The 14653-nt window shown below is 35.8% G+C and overlaps 1 protein-coding gene and 3 non-coding genes across 12 annotated transcripts in view; 2 read left to right on the forward strand and 2 right to left on the reverse strand.

The window, feature by feature from the left end:
- The window catches only part of LOC143024861 (cytochrome P450 6k1-like), a 73388-nt gene that overhangs the window by 27547 nt on the left and 31188 nt on the right, over positions 1–14653 (reverse strand). For 4 of the 9 annotated variants that reach the window (XM_076184185.1, XM_076184183.1, XM_076184187.1 and 1 more), the window contains exon 1: positions 3511–3589. The exons of 1 other annotated variant lie outside the window; for it this stretch is intronic. The gene's annotated coding sequence lies outside the window, so the exon portion shown is untranslated. Of the gene's footprint in view, positions 1–3484; positions 3601–3657; positions 3787–5683; positions 5819–14653 lie in introns of those variants that run through there. 4 more of the 9 variants (XM_076184184.1, XM_076184181.1, XM_076184182.1 and 1 more) reach the window with 4 other exon arrangements.
- Positions 9402–9473, reverse strand: TRNAP-AGG (transfer RNA proline (anticodon AGG)). Its single transcript has one exon. It is a non-coding gene; the product is annotated as a tRNA-Pro (tRNA).
- Positions 9797–9868, forward strand: TRNAG-UCC (transfer RNA glycine (anticodon UCC)). The gene has a single exon. It is a non-coding gene; the product is annotated as a tRNA-Gly (tRNA).
- On the forward strand, positions 12042–12113 carry TRNAH-GUG (transfer RNA histidin (anticodon GUG)). Its single transcript has one exon. It is a non-coding gene; the product is annotated as a tRNA-His (tRNA).

A 14653-nucleotide genomic window follows, 5' to 3' on the forward strand; every position in this document is an offset into this window, starting at 1 on the left:
CCTAACAGCTATTCATGTTGTGGTCAAAGTCTCTCCACTATCACTACTCCCATTGTAAGTTGTTTACTTTGTACTGGATTGGAGAAACCAAAATGTTTTTCCCTAAGCAAGGTCTTTCTTCCAGACCCTTTCAAGATAGATGCCTGTCAATGATAATAAACAGTCTTGAAGATAATTCTTCATACAGTCTGAGGGATCAAAACAAGAGGACATTGGTGAAAAAAGTTGGTCTGGTTACATATAACAGTAATTCAGACATTCCTAATATTTGTCACTGGTGATGTCCCAGTCTAGACATAACACTAAATATGTTTGCCAGGGAAGAGACTAAATCATTATCTATCTATATATCATGGACTTTTTCACCCTTATATGGGAGGAAGCCGAGTCAAAAGCATGCACCCACTCCCACCCCACTACCTTTCTTTCTCTCTCATTTTAGCTACTCTTGGATGAAGGGTCATCCCTGGCTCCTGCCCACTGCCCAGGTCAGAAGCAATACAGGAAGACACAGCACATCAACAGCAAGGCTGACCCCCCTCTCCGTTCCCTCACTCCAGTTGTTAAAATATCATCCAAACACAACCATTCTTCACTAGCCCCTAATCCCTACCCCCTCATTATCAGCTTCGACTAAGTCTCTCAACATTTCTGGAGTGCTATTCCACTGAGTTTGGCATGCCAACATTAGCTAGCTCATTATATAATTATCAGCAGTTTTATGCATCTCTATTGCTTCAGTCTCACTATTAACAGTTTCCATCAAATTGTCAATATGGATGAAGACAGCTGTTCTGTAAATAGTGATTTGGAAAGGCTAAAATGAAACTTCGATTTAATTTGAAACAAAGAGGGGTTAAATGTTACTCCAAATAATACAGATGCAAACCAACAAGTTTTGATTGTATTATCATCAAAGAGATTTGTTGGGCATAAAAACCTGATCAAATATTCCAAAGTGTGATGTGACTAAAGGCCTATATGCAGAGGTTTCTGTGTCTCTTACAAATGCAACTTAGTTGGTCCAGAATAGAATTAACACATCATCCACCAATTACTCAATGAAGCATTTATCTTTTAATTTTTGGTGCTACAATTATACACAATCCACAAGGGAGTAGTTGTAGACTGCTTACATACAGTATGATGTGGTAAATAATGAGTATACTGACTCACTCCTGGATCAATAACCCATGCCCTTAACATTTCCATAATAATGTTGTACTAACATCCCAAGCTACTCAATGATCTTTTCCTTTGATGATGCATTTATCCTATAAGGCATGTCTGTAATCATGAAAGGGAAGAGAATAGTTAGTCTTCATGGAAAGTTCCACCCAATATTTTCCTTTCTCATATTTTACAATATCCTCATGTTTACATGCCCTTACATCATTAGGACTCCTGGTTCAGGTTTATATACAATAACATCAAAATCCAACAATTGTACAATATTGCTACAACCACTTACAACTGTATTGCATATGGTAAGTAGTTCAATTTGTAATGATTGTTCAGTAACATGCAGGTTCAACTGATTGATTTAACCTGTTATTGGGGTCTCATCGACATGATCAAGTATACTACTATATGTACATCAAGTGTCCACCAGGGAACAGAAAAAGCTCCACACTATTTACAGTAGTTTGATCCATACAAGAAATTTCTGACAGTTTGATCCTGCTAATAGCCAGTTATAATCCATTTGAGTGGATTTTCCTATCTGCCAGTCATATATCCAGTTAATAATTTACTTGCAGTAACAAATATCCCCCTGTATGATAATCTGCTTTGGGATTTTCTTCTATTACAGTCATCATCATCATAGGTTTTTTCCTGCTGGATGTGGGTTTCAACTTGAACCTATCCACTAAATCTAAGTGCTTTGACCAAAGGTGCAGCCTCTTTCTACCTTCCCAGCTCATGAACAGACAAAAATTGTTGCTGTAAGTAATGCTACACTGTATTTGGCTTCATTCCTTCTATTGGATTAGTCATTATTTATGTGGCAGCTTTAGGGCTTTGACTCCCTAGAATCCAACAGATTACTTGCTCTAGATCTGGATATGTATCTTTCAGTCATTTCAATGGAATCATTACTGGTCATCCCAACTAGCCTTGGAAGCATTAGCAGCATTAATGGATTTTGGCTTGACTGATGGGTTACTCATGCAGAGAAATGAATGATGTTTTCCCTTATGGCAATGCGGACAAATACTAAGTACTGTGTTGCATTCATTTGTGTCATGTACTTAAGAGACATTTCTGACATCTATTCATTTCTTTGAGTCTATCTCTTCTGGTGTGGATAGTGGTATATTTCTTGCAATCATAAGTCTTATGATTTTGTTTACAAAAGAAGCACAACTGGCATCCACCTGTGGCAGAAGTTCCTACTGATGCTGTTGTATCACTCCTGGTATGCCTTGGAACATGGTTATGGTCAGGAACACATGCAGATGATTTGGTTGGCGTAACTTTCTTCCGACTTGCATCATCTTCAAACATAGTCAGGTACTCTACCATAAGCTGAAGGCCTTCCTTAATTTGGGTTAAGTTGCAGTATAATGTTTTGTGCAAAGAGAAAAGAAAGTCAGTGGCTTCATCTGGAAGTTTCATCATGATTAGTTCCCTGATCAACCAATCAGCCTCAGATATTTCAATACCTATGTCATGTTCCAACAATATTAGTATTTTCTCTAATTCTACTTTGAAGCAGAGAATATCTGGTAAATTGTACTTTGGTTCCTTAAGCTGAACAAGCTTCCTACTCAAGATTCGCTTAAATCTCCTTTTACCTCTTATGATATTATCCTGGTCCTCAGAAACTTGTTCTTTAAATCCTGTAGGTAAATCACTGCCTAGGATCTTTACGCATTGGGTGTCATGACTGTAATTAGGGATATCGTCATCATCAGTTCTACCATGTTCTGGAGAAGTAAGTTTATTCTTGAATTTGGTTTGTTCTAAGGGGTTTCTATCAAATTCTTCTAATCTAATGTCAGACATTTTTAATTCGAGATCTGGACTGTTGGGGTTTGCATGTCGAGACTGAAGGTTTGGTTGTACACTATATGTTTGTATGTATTGTTTTGCTTGTGTAATTAATTGCCATGTTTCCATGAAATGGTCATTAAAGTCCTTTGCTTTATCCACATCATCAACTAGGTCATATTCCACCGAGAAACACAACCATTTGCCCTCATATGTGTTCACCAACACCTGTAATCTTGTACAAATTTTTTCTATCAAGTCAATGCTGACCTTCTCCCTAAGAGCATCAGATAATTTATTTCTCAACTGAGTTAAATTCAAGCATAATGCTACTAAGTCTTCCCATTCTTCCTCCATAATGGGGATTAAGTAAGATTAAAGTGACCTCTAAATAAAATCCCATATATTTTAGAAATGTCAATGACTGGCAAGTGACTACCAATGCTGAACTAATCTAAATGCAATGTTGGTTTATAAGCCTATTTCTTACAACAATAGTATGTAGTTCTAAGTTACCAAATGAATGTTATATGTCCACAGTCCAAAGCTTATCTGTTTTGAAGGACTATAAAAAAAAAAGTTTGTTTGTGGGAATTACATGGCTTCCAACAACTCCCTTCCATCCCCTTTCAAATTAATAGTGTAAAATTTAGTTTTGCTAACCGTTAAATAAAAGACTGAATAATAATAATAACAATAATATGTATCAAAAAGTTATCTCATATTTCGTGAATGTAGTATTATCATCGTGAAGGTGACTGCGACCACTTGTTCTCCGTCTTTGTTTATGTGCCACGGCGTACGTCTGCAGGTTGGTCTGTTGTCTGTTTGCGTAGTGAAAAGGTTAAGGGGAGGGCGGGGGTGTAGAATGAGGGGAATTCACTCCATTGCACACAGTGCCCCTCTATAATATATTCACTGGTCAATACACTGATTCACTCAATCCCAATTTTGTTTTATGCAACTGGATTATTTTATATTTGTTATGAATCTCTTCCAGTCGGGTTCACTATTTCTGACCTACACCAGGTCATCACTTTAGTGCGAGTTCCTACCCAGCGACCTTCCACTGAACATAACGTGGCCATCAGCTACTAACGATAAAACTTTACCTTAGTTGATCTAGAATAATACTGTAAGATGCTTAGTACATTGGTAATACAAATTAAAAATATGCCATAATCAACACGCAAGACAAATAAATTCACCAGGTATCACAAAAGTTAATAATGAATTATGGTAATTCGGCAATTCAACGTCTCAAGACGGATGTATGGGCGTCTTGTTAGGGCATCAATGCCGTTCCTCTACATAATATTTTCGTATATAGAAATAAAATTGGCAGTATCTTATTTACACTGAAAAAGTAAAATTGTTTAATTTGTTATTTCGATGAGATTATTCCTTTCGACAGATTTGGAAAATATCACTAGCTTTGCCAAGTTTGTTTAGCTTGATTCTGCATACTGAACACTTTCCAGTAGTATTTTCTATAGTATTTTGATATTGCTGTCTTCAAAAATTTAACCCCAATTACTAAAACCAAAGCTTTAAACACTAATGACTTTACTAATTTGTGACAGTACATCATCGACTCCAAAAACACCTAAGTCGTGATGAATTCCCGACAAAATCCTTTCCCTACTTGAAATACCACAGATGCCTTTGCGTTCTTAAGTTTCGTTTAATAGTGTTCGCATTAATGCAATCCTTTCATCTGCGACAAGAACGTTAAATGTTCCTACTTGGGCTTCGAACGGAATATCCCATAGACATTGAATTTTTATATTTAATGTTGTACAAAGAAGTCGTCTGAGGAACGAAGTTTGGCGCGAGATGCTGCGCACACGTCATGTCGTTTCAATTGATGTTCCCAGCCACTGCAACCAGGCCCTTTTTTGTGACGCCAGCAACATAATCATTCCTGTAACATGTGCATTTGTCATGTGATTTTCAATTAGCTGTTATTCCCACATCGACACTCAGATGAATGAAATCGTCTGGCGTTAGTAAGAGAAAAAAAAATGGAGTGTGGGTCGTTATGGCTTTGTCGACTGAGAACAAAATATAGAAGTCGGGAGTAATAACGACATGGTTAATCACGACATATTTCAATGATGACAGGCGTTCAGCTGCTGCCCCTAGTCACCACCTTTGCCCTATATGTTCAGTGAGCAAATTGTAATATACATTCACTGGTCTATACGTCTACCCCACGTTTACATATTTGGCTCTGGCTAACGTCAAACTATCTTGGTGTTTCATGGGGGGATTACCCATCCCACACCCTCAAGAACGAAAAGACCTACTAATTGTTATGGCAACAAGCTTCATTGGGTCCCCAGTCATGTAGGAAACACTATTGTGTATTATACTGCCTAGACATCGATGAGGTTCACCATGATCACATTGCCCCTGAACACCCACGATCACATTGATCAAGGGGGTCACCATCAAAGAGGCCTAATTACCAGGGCCAACACGAGTCATCTTCAAACTTCGAAATCAAAGCTATGGTAATACCTCGTCACTAACTACGAAAACTCCACCTGTCTCCTGGTAAAAGGACGGAATCTATTTGTCCACAGGCTCCGTCTTGGCTATCGTTGTGGAAGAGAAGTGTTACACGCGGGGAGAGACTGTCACGAGCGCTGCAGCAGCAGAACCACTGTCAGTCTTCGCCACTCACCTCGGAAGGATTGGCGTGTCATCTCACCGTCTCCCCTGCCGAGGCAGCCCTTGGCTCCTTGAAGGTACACCCTCCTCCCTATCGCGCCGCCTTTCCTGATCTCCTCTGGGCACCGCCATTACCAACAGTGGCATCACGTGGGCACCATCGCCTGTTTCATCTGTGAAAAGTTCGGGACCGACGCAAGGTTAAGGTGAGTTTGCTGTCCGTGGCGTCGAGATGGAGATGGAGAGAGTATATATATACTGTATATATATATATATATATATATATATATATATATATATATATATATATATATATATACTTATACATAACGCAATAACAACAAAGTAGACAAACACCCAAATTGCAAAGTAAAGCAAACCAAAACAGTTATCAATCGTCGTCGGTAACGATTACTCTTAAATCCTAAAAATACTATCAATGTAATAAAAAAAATCCTCATTTCGAATAAATATACATTTTCGAGTGCATTGAATCGTATTACGACTGTATTTTACAGATTTTATTCAAATTGGCAACATTCTTAATCAATCTGTAAAATGAAACGTCAACAGTTTTGCAAATTGGAGAGGTGGAAGAAAGAGAAAATATATCAATGAACTACTGTGAAATAATGGCAAATATAAATTGCTTGCAAGTCTCACAAATGCAATTCTTATCTATATCATTGAATAAATCTTATCATCCTGAATATTTTGAATCACATAAATGTGTAGCGCCAATTAATAGTAACGTCAGTAATGATTTTTTTTTTCAAATGTGATTTTGGCGGGGGCTGCGGTGGAGGATAACACAACCGCTTCTAACCTAACTTGGTAATGATAAAGATAAGAATTGCATCTGTGAGACTGGCAAACTTCATAAATACCAAATATATATATATATATATATATATATATATATATAGAGAGAGAGAGAGAGAGAGAGAGAGAGAGAGAGTGCGTGTGTGTTTACCTAGTTATTACCGGAAGGGAGCGCTCGCAGTGACCCGCCTTTGGAACATTTCATTATCTAGTTTGTTCTTAAATTCTTGTATGGTTTTTGCACATATTATTGTTTCGTCCAATTTGTTCCAGACATCCTCTGTGTGGATGTATTTTTTTCAGATCTCTTCTATAACTATCCTTTTTGAGTTTCTTTTCATGTCCTCTTTTCTTCCATCCCACTTTTAATAAATCTTCTCTGCCAAGGACTCCAATGCCTTTCATGATTCTGTATATGACCAGTAGATCTCCTCTTTCTCTTCTTTGTTCGAGGGTTGGTAGTTCCAGTTTGGACAATCTTTGTTCGTGTGTCAATTTTTAAACTGTTGGTGCGATTTTAGTCGTTGCTCTTTGGATTCTTTCTAATTTCTTTATATTATTTTTTTTTGTGCTGGGTGTCCATAGTGTCGCAACGTAGTCCAATCTTGGTCTATCAGAGTGACTAATATTTCCTTTACCATTACTTCATCCAAGTAATTAAAATACACCTTTATTGATCTTGGTAAATTGTAAGTTTCTCAGACTATTTTGTTAATATGCTTGTCTGGTGACATGTCTATATTTTACTCCTAGGTCTTTTTCCGAGCTAACTTTTTTTTACTTCCTTTGTACCAATATTAATACTGTAATCAAATTATACACTGAATTATTAATAGTATACCACTAAACGTTTGTCTGCAACCGCTCCTAACTGAAAAGAAAGATAAGCCAATAACGTTTGACCACAACTGACCTGTACTTTTCTGACTTCTTATTGGTAGAAAAAACGATTCTATATGATCAAAGTTTTGGATTAGGAAATGTAATTTGGTTACAAAAGCCGTGCGGTGGCACCGCTCTCGACATTTAAATGGGCGATCAGAGTTCAAGATCCGCCTAGGGATGACATGTCAGCTCTGCAATGCGAATCGACGGTCCAGCTCTGACTGACTAGTGATTCACCTTGGTCTTTGGATCACGTGTTGGACTGGTGATCGACAGCTATTTCCCTCCCGGAAGAGCTCAGAGCTCGTATGACCGATCGATGGGTAATGCTATGATCTTACACGCACACACACACCCAACTCCCCGCCCACGAGTCGGAGTAACGACTCGAAGCGCAGCGATACTGAAATAATTTCAGCCCTGGGCAGGATTCGAACCAGGGCTGAAATTATTTCAGTATCGCTGCGCTTCGAGTCGTTACTCCGTGTGTGTATGTGTTTGAATAAGTGTCTTAACCTACTTTAAAGACCCTTGGAAACGTCTTTCATTTATATTAGTTCATAATCATTACCTCCTTGAATTTTTAGTGGAAACAAAATTATTTTACGTGATTATGATTTATTTGGTCTTTGTGACATCGATATGGATGTCTTGTAAAATGGGAATATGACCCGTATTGGACTTTTTGAGTAATCCTTAGTATATCATTACATTATTACTTATGACTCAGTCGGTATTCCTTACGTTTGTTGATAATGTCTTTCGTACTGGTTACTGGTTTGAACTCCTTGTAAAATGATTGAATATTGAAATAAAAAATCTAGATCTAAAACAATTCTCTACTTTGCTTCTCAAATTTCGCGCTTGTTGTTCAGTTACATCGGCATCAGTGCGCCATCTGTTGGCCGAGAAACCAACTAAGTCTTCAGCCACAAAACAGCTTTGATAAGTTTTCCCGCCATTGTCACTTTTATGCATTTTTGTCATATATTAAGCGCACATTATGTGCATGAGTTGTGATCCGCACGCATTATTTGGTATTATTTATTACAAAAATACGGGAAAGTAGACACAGCATTGCAAAAACACATTTTGTGGTGTTTTGTAGTGCCATTATGCCTTAATTAAATAAGACGACATGAACTGCCGATAACAATACGTAAAATTCAAGGGAATTTGAACTTATGTATTCTTTCATCATATAATTCAAGCATATAAAGAATATAACTGGGACCACCGTCTTTATTAATCAGTTAATCAAGAAGTAATTACTCTATTCTAATAGACTTATTTGAACTCCTCCAATATGCCCTTAGTCTTTAACAAAATTATTTGAAAAAAGCTTTACAAGATCGATGTATACAAAGTCTACGCACTATTCTCTCCCCTGTAGTATGCGAATGTAGCTTTTAGATGATCTGGTACACTAGTTCAATTCTTCAAATGCGTTTACGTAATTACATATTGTCCCATACCAAATAACCAACTAAATAAACAAATGAAAATAAATTATACAATGAAGTCAAACAAATAACTAAAAATAAAACATATAATAGATAATAAAAACCAGTGCACAAACGCCCGTTGATTTTAATTTTCATATATCCTTAGATAACGATTACAGTAAGGACATGATGGAATCAAAATTAAATGTCTGAGCACGCCACTTTACGCCCATCACATCAATAAAAAATTCCAACGTACTGTCCACGTTACGAAGCTTCATGCATGCTTCTTACTACATTATGTAACCACAACAAAACAAAAGTAGATTCCAGCACAAATATGCACATAACTATTCATTTATGCATTTATAATAAATCTTATGAAATACAGGTAAATACTATTTTCTAATGAACGGTTTATGTGGTTATTTCACATTTACTAAATCATATTACCATGACAGAAAAAAATAATACAATAAAAAATAAACTATCAAAACACAAGTATATAACTATTTATTTCAGTAAATATTTACATAAATATTACAAAATTAGAGTAAAAGTAGAGAAAATACAAAAGTGGGGCCTGTCCGGGATTCGAACCCGGGACCTCTCGCACCCTAAGCGAGAATCATACCCCTAGACCAACAGGCCAACACATTTCATTTCTTAACTTTTATGAATTTAACATTTTATGTAACCATTAATTTTATTTCTTGCTATTTGAAGATAAATCCATGTCGACACCAATGACCAATAATTAAATGTTTAGATATTTATAACTTATTGTACCTTTCAAATTCATAACGCAAGGCCCAAAACTAGACCCAACAATCAAAAAACTAAACCCTAATAAAAAAAAATAATAATCACCAATACTAGTATACATGATAAATGAAATCCTTTTGAAGAATCTAATCTTATAATTTTCAGTAAGACAAGTTCATTTTCTATATATTTCCTCGCATACTCCGCACGCGATGGTGGTATAGTGGTTAGCATAGCTGCCTTCCAAGCAGTTGACCCGGGTTCGATTCCCGGCCATCGCACATTTTTTCTCCTAATAACGACGTTTCCATTGTACCAGAAATTAAAAGATGGCTTTTCGATTAGTAATTAGTTTAGTGAAAAATGTTCTTCTGTTCTGAAAAGTGTTGTATGCTAAAGCTTCTTGTACAGATTTCACTATGTATTGTATTTAGAAATTTCGCCACTAAACTACACTAAACGAGGTTAATGGCCACATAACCCGAACAAACGGGATTATGACAAAATAAATAAATTGATAAAAACGAATGCATTTCTTAACGAAACGTTAGTAATTGACAAATACAAGTGTTATTAAAATAAAGTTATCTTCTCTGTATATCCTGAAGTTTTTCTTCTTCAGTTCTATGTAAAACCTAACACAATTTCCGTATATGACAATTAGTAATTGGAATAGTATTAGGTCTATAGTCGACTCGAACCGAACCGAGGCGAGAGTCGACGCTCTCTTCCACACTTCCTAACACCATCTTCCTTTCTTTCTCATACTTCTTGTTCAATTCCACTTCTATTCATTTCGCCGACTTCCTTTTGTTTAATTACTGATTATCTATCCTCGTTTTTTTTCTCTTCATTCCTATAACTTCCTGTTTTTCTCTAATTTTCTACATAAATTCCTTCACTATCGTTAAGTTTTCCTTGTCGAAAATAATTCATAAAAAAAAAAAAAAAATCTTTCTATGTCTTTGCAATATACTTGTCCGATTTCTTTAATTTACATTTTCTTCAGTCCAATAAATATAATAAATGCTCTCTGGATCCTATAATTTACTTCCAAAGTTTCTGATAGTAATAATAACACCGGTAATGACAATAATATTGATTGGTTATTTCTTGTATTACATTTTGATTCTATACATTACTAGGCTATTCTTGTTCCCTACATCTTTCCACTATCAATTTTCATTCATGTATTTTCTTTATTGTTTCATCTTTCCTGATCTATATTTACATTCACTTTCCTCAGTCTATTTCATTTTCTTTTACTATTCCATTTCTTCTATTTTGATTATTTTCTCTGCATTCATTGTATAGTTCTTAGTATGTATTGCATTTTCCCTCCCATTATTCCTACTTTTTGTAAAGAAATTATGGTCTTCTATTTTCTGTTTTATCCACGTGCATTATGGTTATCTAATGCTAGGCTGTGTTATGTTCTCGTACTAGGCTTCCACTATTCATAATTTATACTTCAACTAATATATTCCAAATGTTTAGCCCAATTGCATACTTTCATGATCACCATTTCTTTATATTTCATGATACTGTGGGTGGGGGTTGGCAGTGGTTATGTGTGAATGATATTTAATATTTTGACGCAGCCCGAAGGGATTTCTCCCCGTCAACTCTTTTTCTGAATGAGGGGACGGAGAGGGGGAAGGTCGCCGATTAAATGAAGCGGCCTTGCTGTGGATGTGCTGTGTCTTGCTACATTGCTTCTGACCCAGGGCAGTGGGGAAGATGCAGGGATGACCTGTCATCCAGGAGGTGCCAAGATAAGGAGAGAGGGTGGCGAATGGGAGTGGAGTATGAAGGGATGAAATGATTGGGAGTGGATTTTGTGCCCCCCCCCTTTTTTTTTTAGCTACTTCCCTTATAAGGAGGAAAATCCTATATTGCATGACTTATTTATTTGTTCACTTACTGCGGATTCTATTCAGCTTTATTTACTCTGCTTTGTTGAAATTAATACATATTTTCTAATATGTCCTGCCTATATTTCTTCTCTGATATTTGCAAATATTATTATATTTTACCTGCTTCCAGTCATCCTGAGATTTTCAAAACCAGTTTGTTCTCATTTTTTTTCGAATAATACACAGTATTTTATTCACTTGAATATAACAGTGTATTACACATATCAATGCCAATGATTGCTTATATTCCTATTTTTTCGTTCAAAGGGGTTGTATAATTTTGATATATCTGCTGTTATACCTAGGATACTTATCATACCTAGGAGTATGTCCTATTATCATTGGAACTAAAAGTCCAGTGCCATTCTGAATATATATATATATATACATATATATATATATATATACATATATATATGTGTGTGTGTGTGTGTGTCTAATACAACTAGGTAAACACACACACACTATGTATATACATATACGTAAAAAGGCTCAAAATAACCCTTCTTTTTCCTGTCTCCGTCATCAAGTCGGAGTGGCCGTGATCGTATAGTGGTTAGTACATTGCGTTGTGGCCGCAATAACCCAGGTTCGAATCCTGGTCACGGCAGGCTTGAATTTTTATATCTTTCTTTTTTCCGATCGTGCGTGCGTGCGTGTTTTGTGTGTTTTTTTGTGCGTTTTGTGTGTGTGTTTTGTGTATGTTTTTTTCTGTGTGTGTGTGTGTGTGTGTGTGTGTGTGTGTGTGTGTGTGTTTTGTGTGTGTTTTGTGCATGTGTGTTTTGTGTATGTGTGTTTTGTGTATGTGTGTTTTGTGCATGTGTGTTTTGTGCATGTGTGTTTTGTGTTTTGGGTATGGTTTGTGTTTTGGGTATGTGTTTTTTTCTGTTTTTTTCTGTGTGTGTGTGTATTTACCTAGTTGTATTTACCTAGTTGTATTTTACGGGAAGGGGAGCTATGCTCGTGAGGTCCCGTCTTCATATCTCATTTTATCTAAACTATTTTTAAATTCATGTATTGTTTTTGCACACACCACTTTCTCATCTAACTTGTTCCAACTGTCTATTGCTCTGTGAGGAAAGCTGTTCTTTTTCAAATCTCTTCTATAGTTGTCTTTTTTTATTTTCTTTCCGTGTCCTCTTGTATTTCTGTCATCCCATTTTATCAGATTCTCTCTATCAGTAATTTCTATGCCTTTCATGATTCTGTAAATAGCTATCAAATCTCCTCTCTCTCTTCTTTGCTCTAGTGTCTGTAGTTTAAGTTTTTGTAGTCTCTCTTCATATGATAGTTTTGAGAGTGTTGGTGCCAGTTTAGTAATTGCTCTTTGTATTCTTTCAAGTTTTTTTATACATTTTTTTGTACTTGGTGACCATATCGTTGCTGCATATTCCAATCTTGGTCTTATCAGGGTGATTAGGATTTTCCTCACCATTTCTTCATCCAGGTATGTAAATGCCACTTTGATTGTTCTTATTAAATTATAAGTTTCTCCAAAAATCTTATTTATATGTTTCTCAGGTGACATATTATTCATAACAATGACTCCCAGGTCCCTCTCATTTTCTACTCTTTTTATTCCTTCTTCTCCCAAATTATATGATCCTGTTATTCTGTTTTTGCTTTTTCCAAATTCCATTATACTACACTTTTTTGTATTGAACTCCATCTCCCACTTCCTACTCCATTCTTGTACTTTATTTAGATCTCTCTGTAGTGATTCACAATCCTCTTCAGTTTTCACTCTTTTCAGTAATTTTGCATCATCTGCAAAGAAGCTCATATAGCTTTCAATTCCTTCATCCATATCATTAATATATATAGCAAACATTATTGGGGCCAGAACTGTTCCCTGCGGGACACCGCTTATTACTTCATTCCATTTTGAGTGCTGATCTCTTATCACTACTCTCATTTTTCTTTCTTGCAAAAAGTCTTCCATCCAATTTAGCAATTTACCTTGTATTCCTCCTTCATATTCTAATTTCTTAAGCAACTTCTTATGTGGTACTTTGTCAAAAGCTTTTTTTAGGTCTAGAAATGCACAATCAGCCCATCCATCTCTTTCTTGTATTATATCTATTAGTCTTGAATAGAAACATATTAAATTGGTGACGCATGATCGTCCTTGTCTGAATCCAAATTGCCTTGGATTTAGTACGTTGTTTTTTTCCAAGTATTTTACCCATCTACTTTTGATAATTCTTTCACATATTTTTGCTATTGTACTTGTTAGAGAGACTGGTCTATAGTTGGTAGGTTCTTCTTTATTTCCTCCTTTATATATAGGTACTATATTTGCTTTTTTCCAATCTTCTGGAACTTTTCCTTCTTTTAAGGAACTGCTTATTATGCTATGTATTTTGTCTGCCAGTTCATTCCTACATTCTTTCAGAATCCAGTTTGCTATTTCATCTGGCCCATGCGATTTTCTGACATCAAAATTACCCAAGTGTGTCAATATTTCATTCTTCGTTACTTCTATTTCTTCCATAGGGGGGACTTTTTCCTTCCACTCAATCTCTTCAGGTTGTATATTTTCCCTTGTAAACACCGATTTAAAATGTTTGTTCATAATTTCTGCCATTTCCATTTCCTCAGTGTATTCAACTCCTCCTTGTCTTAATTTCTCCAAGTCTTGTTTGTTTTTCAGTTTATTGTTTACAAATCTGTAGAATAGTTTTGGTTGATCTTTACACTTTTCTATAACATCTTTTTCATATTTTCTTTTTTCCTCTCTGCACTTTTGTACATATTCATTTCTATAACCAGTATATATTTTCCATTTTTCAGGTCTTCTGTCTTTTTTCCATCCGGTCCAGGCTTTGTCTCTTTTGTCTTTTAACTCCCTACAACTTTTGTTGTACCAGCATTTTACATATTCTTTTTCTTGTTTTTGTCTTGGGACATACTTTTCCACTCCTTCTTTGTAAATTTTTGTCAAAATATTCCATTTCTCTTCCACTGATGTTTCTTCTTTGTATATTTCTTCCCAGTTTTCTTGTTGGAAGAATTCTCTTATTTTATCAAAGTTTGTTTTTTCATACATCATTCTTCCTTTTCTATATTGTTCATTTCTTTTCATATATTTTTCTTCATTAAGTTCCAGTTCAATCAATATGTGGTCACTTTTACCTATTGGTGTTTTAT

Source organism: Oratosquilla oratoria, chromosome 4 (genome assembly GCF_046742065.1).
Source record: "Oratosquilla oratoria isolate Oo_2021 chromosome 4, ASM4674206v1, whole genome shotgun sequence".
Taxonomy (NCBI): domain Eukaryota; kingdom Metazoa; phylum Arthropoda; class Malacostraca; order Stomatopoda; family Squillidae; genus Oratosquilla; species Oratosquilla oratoria.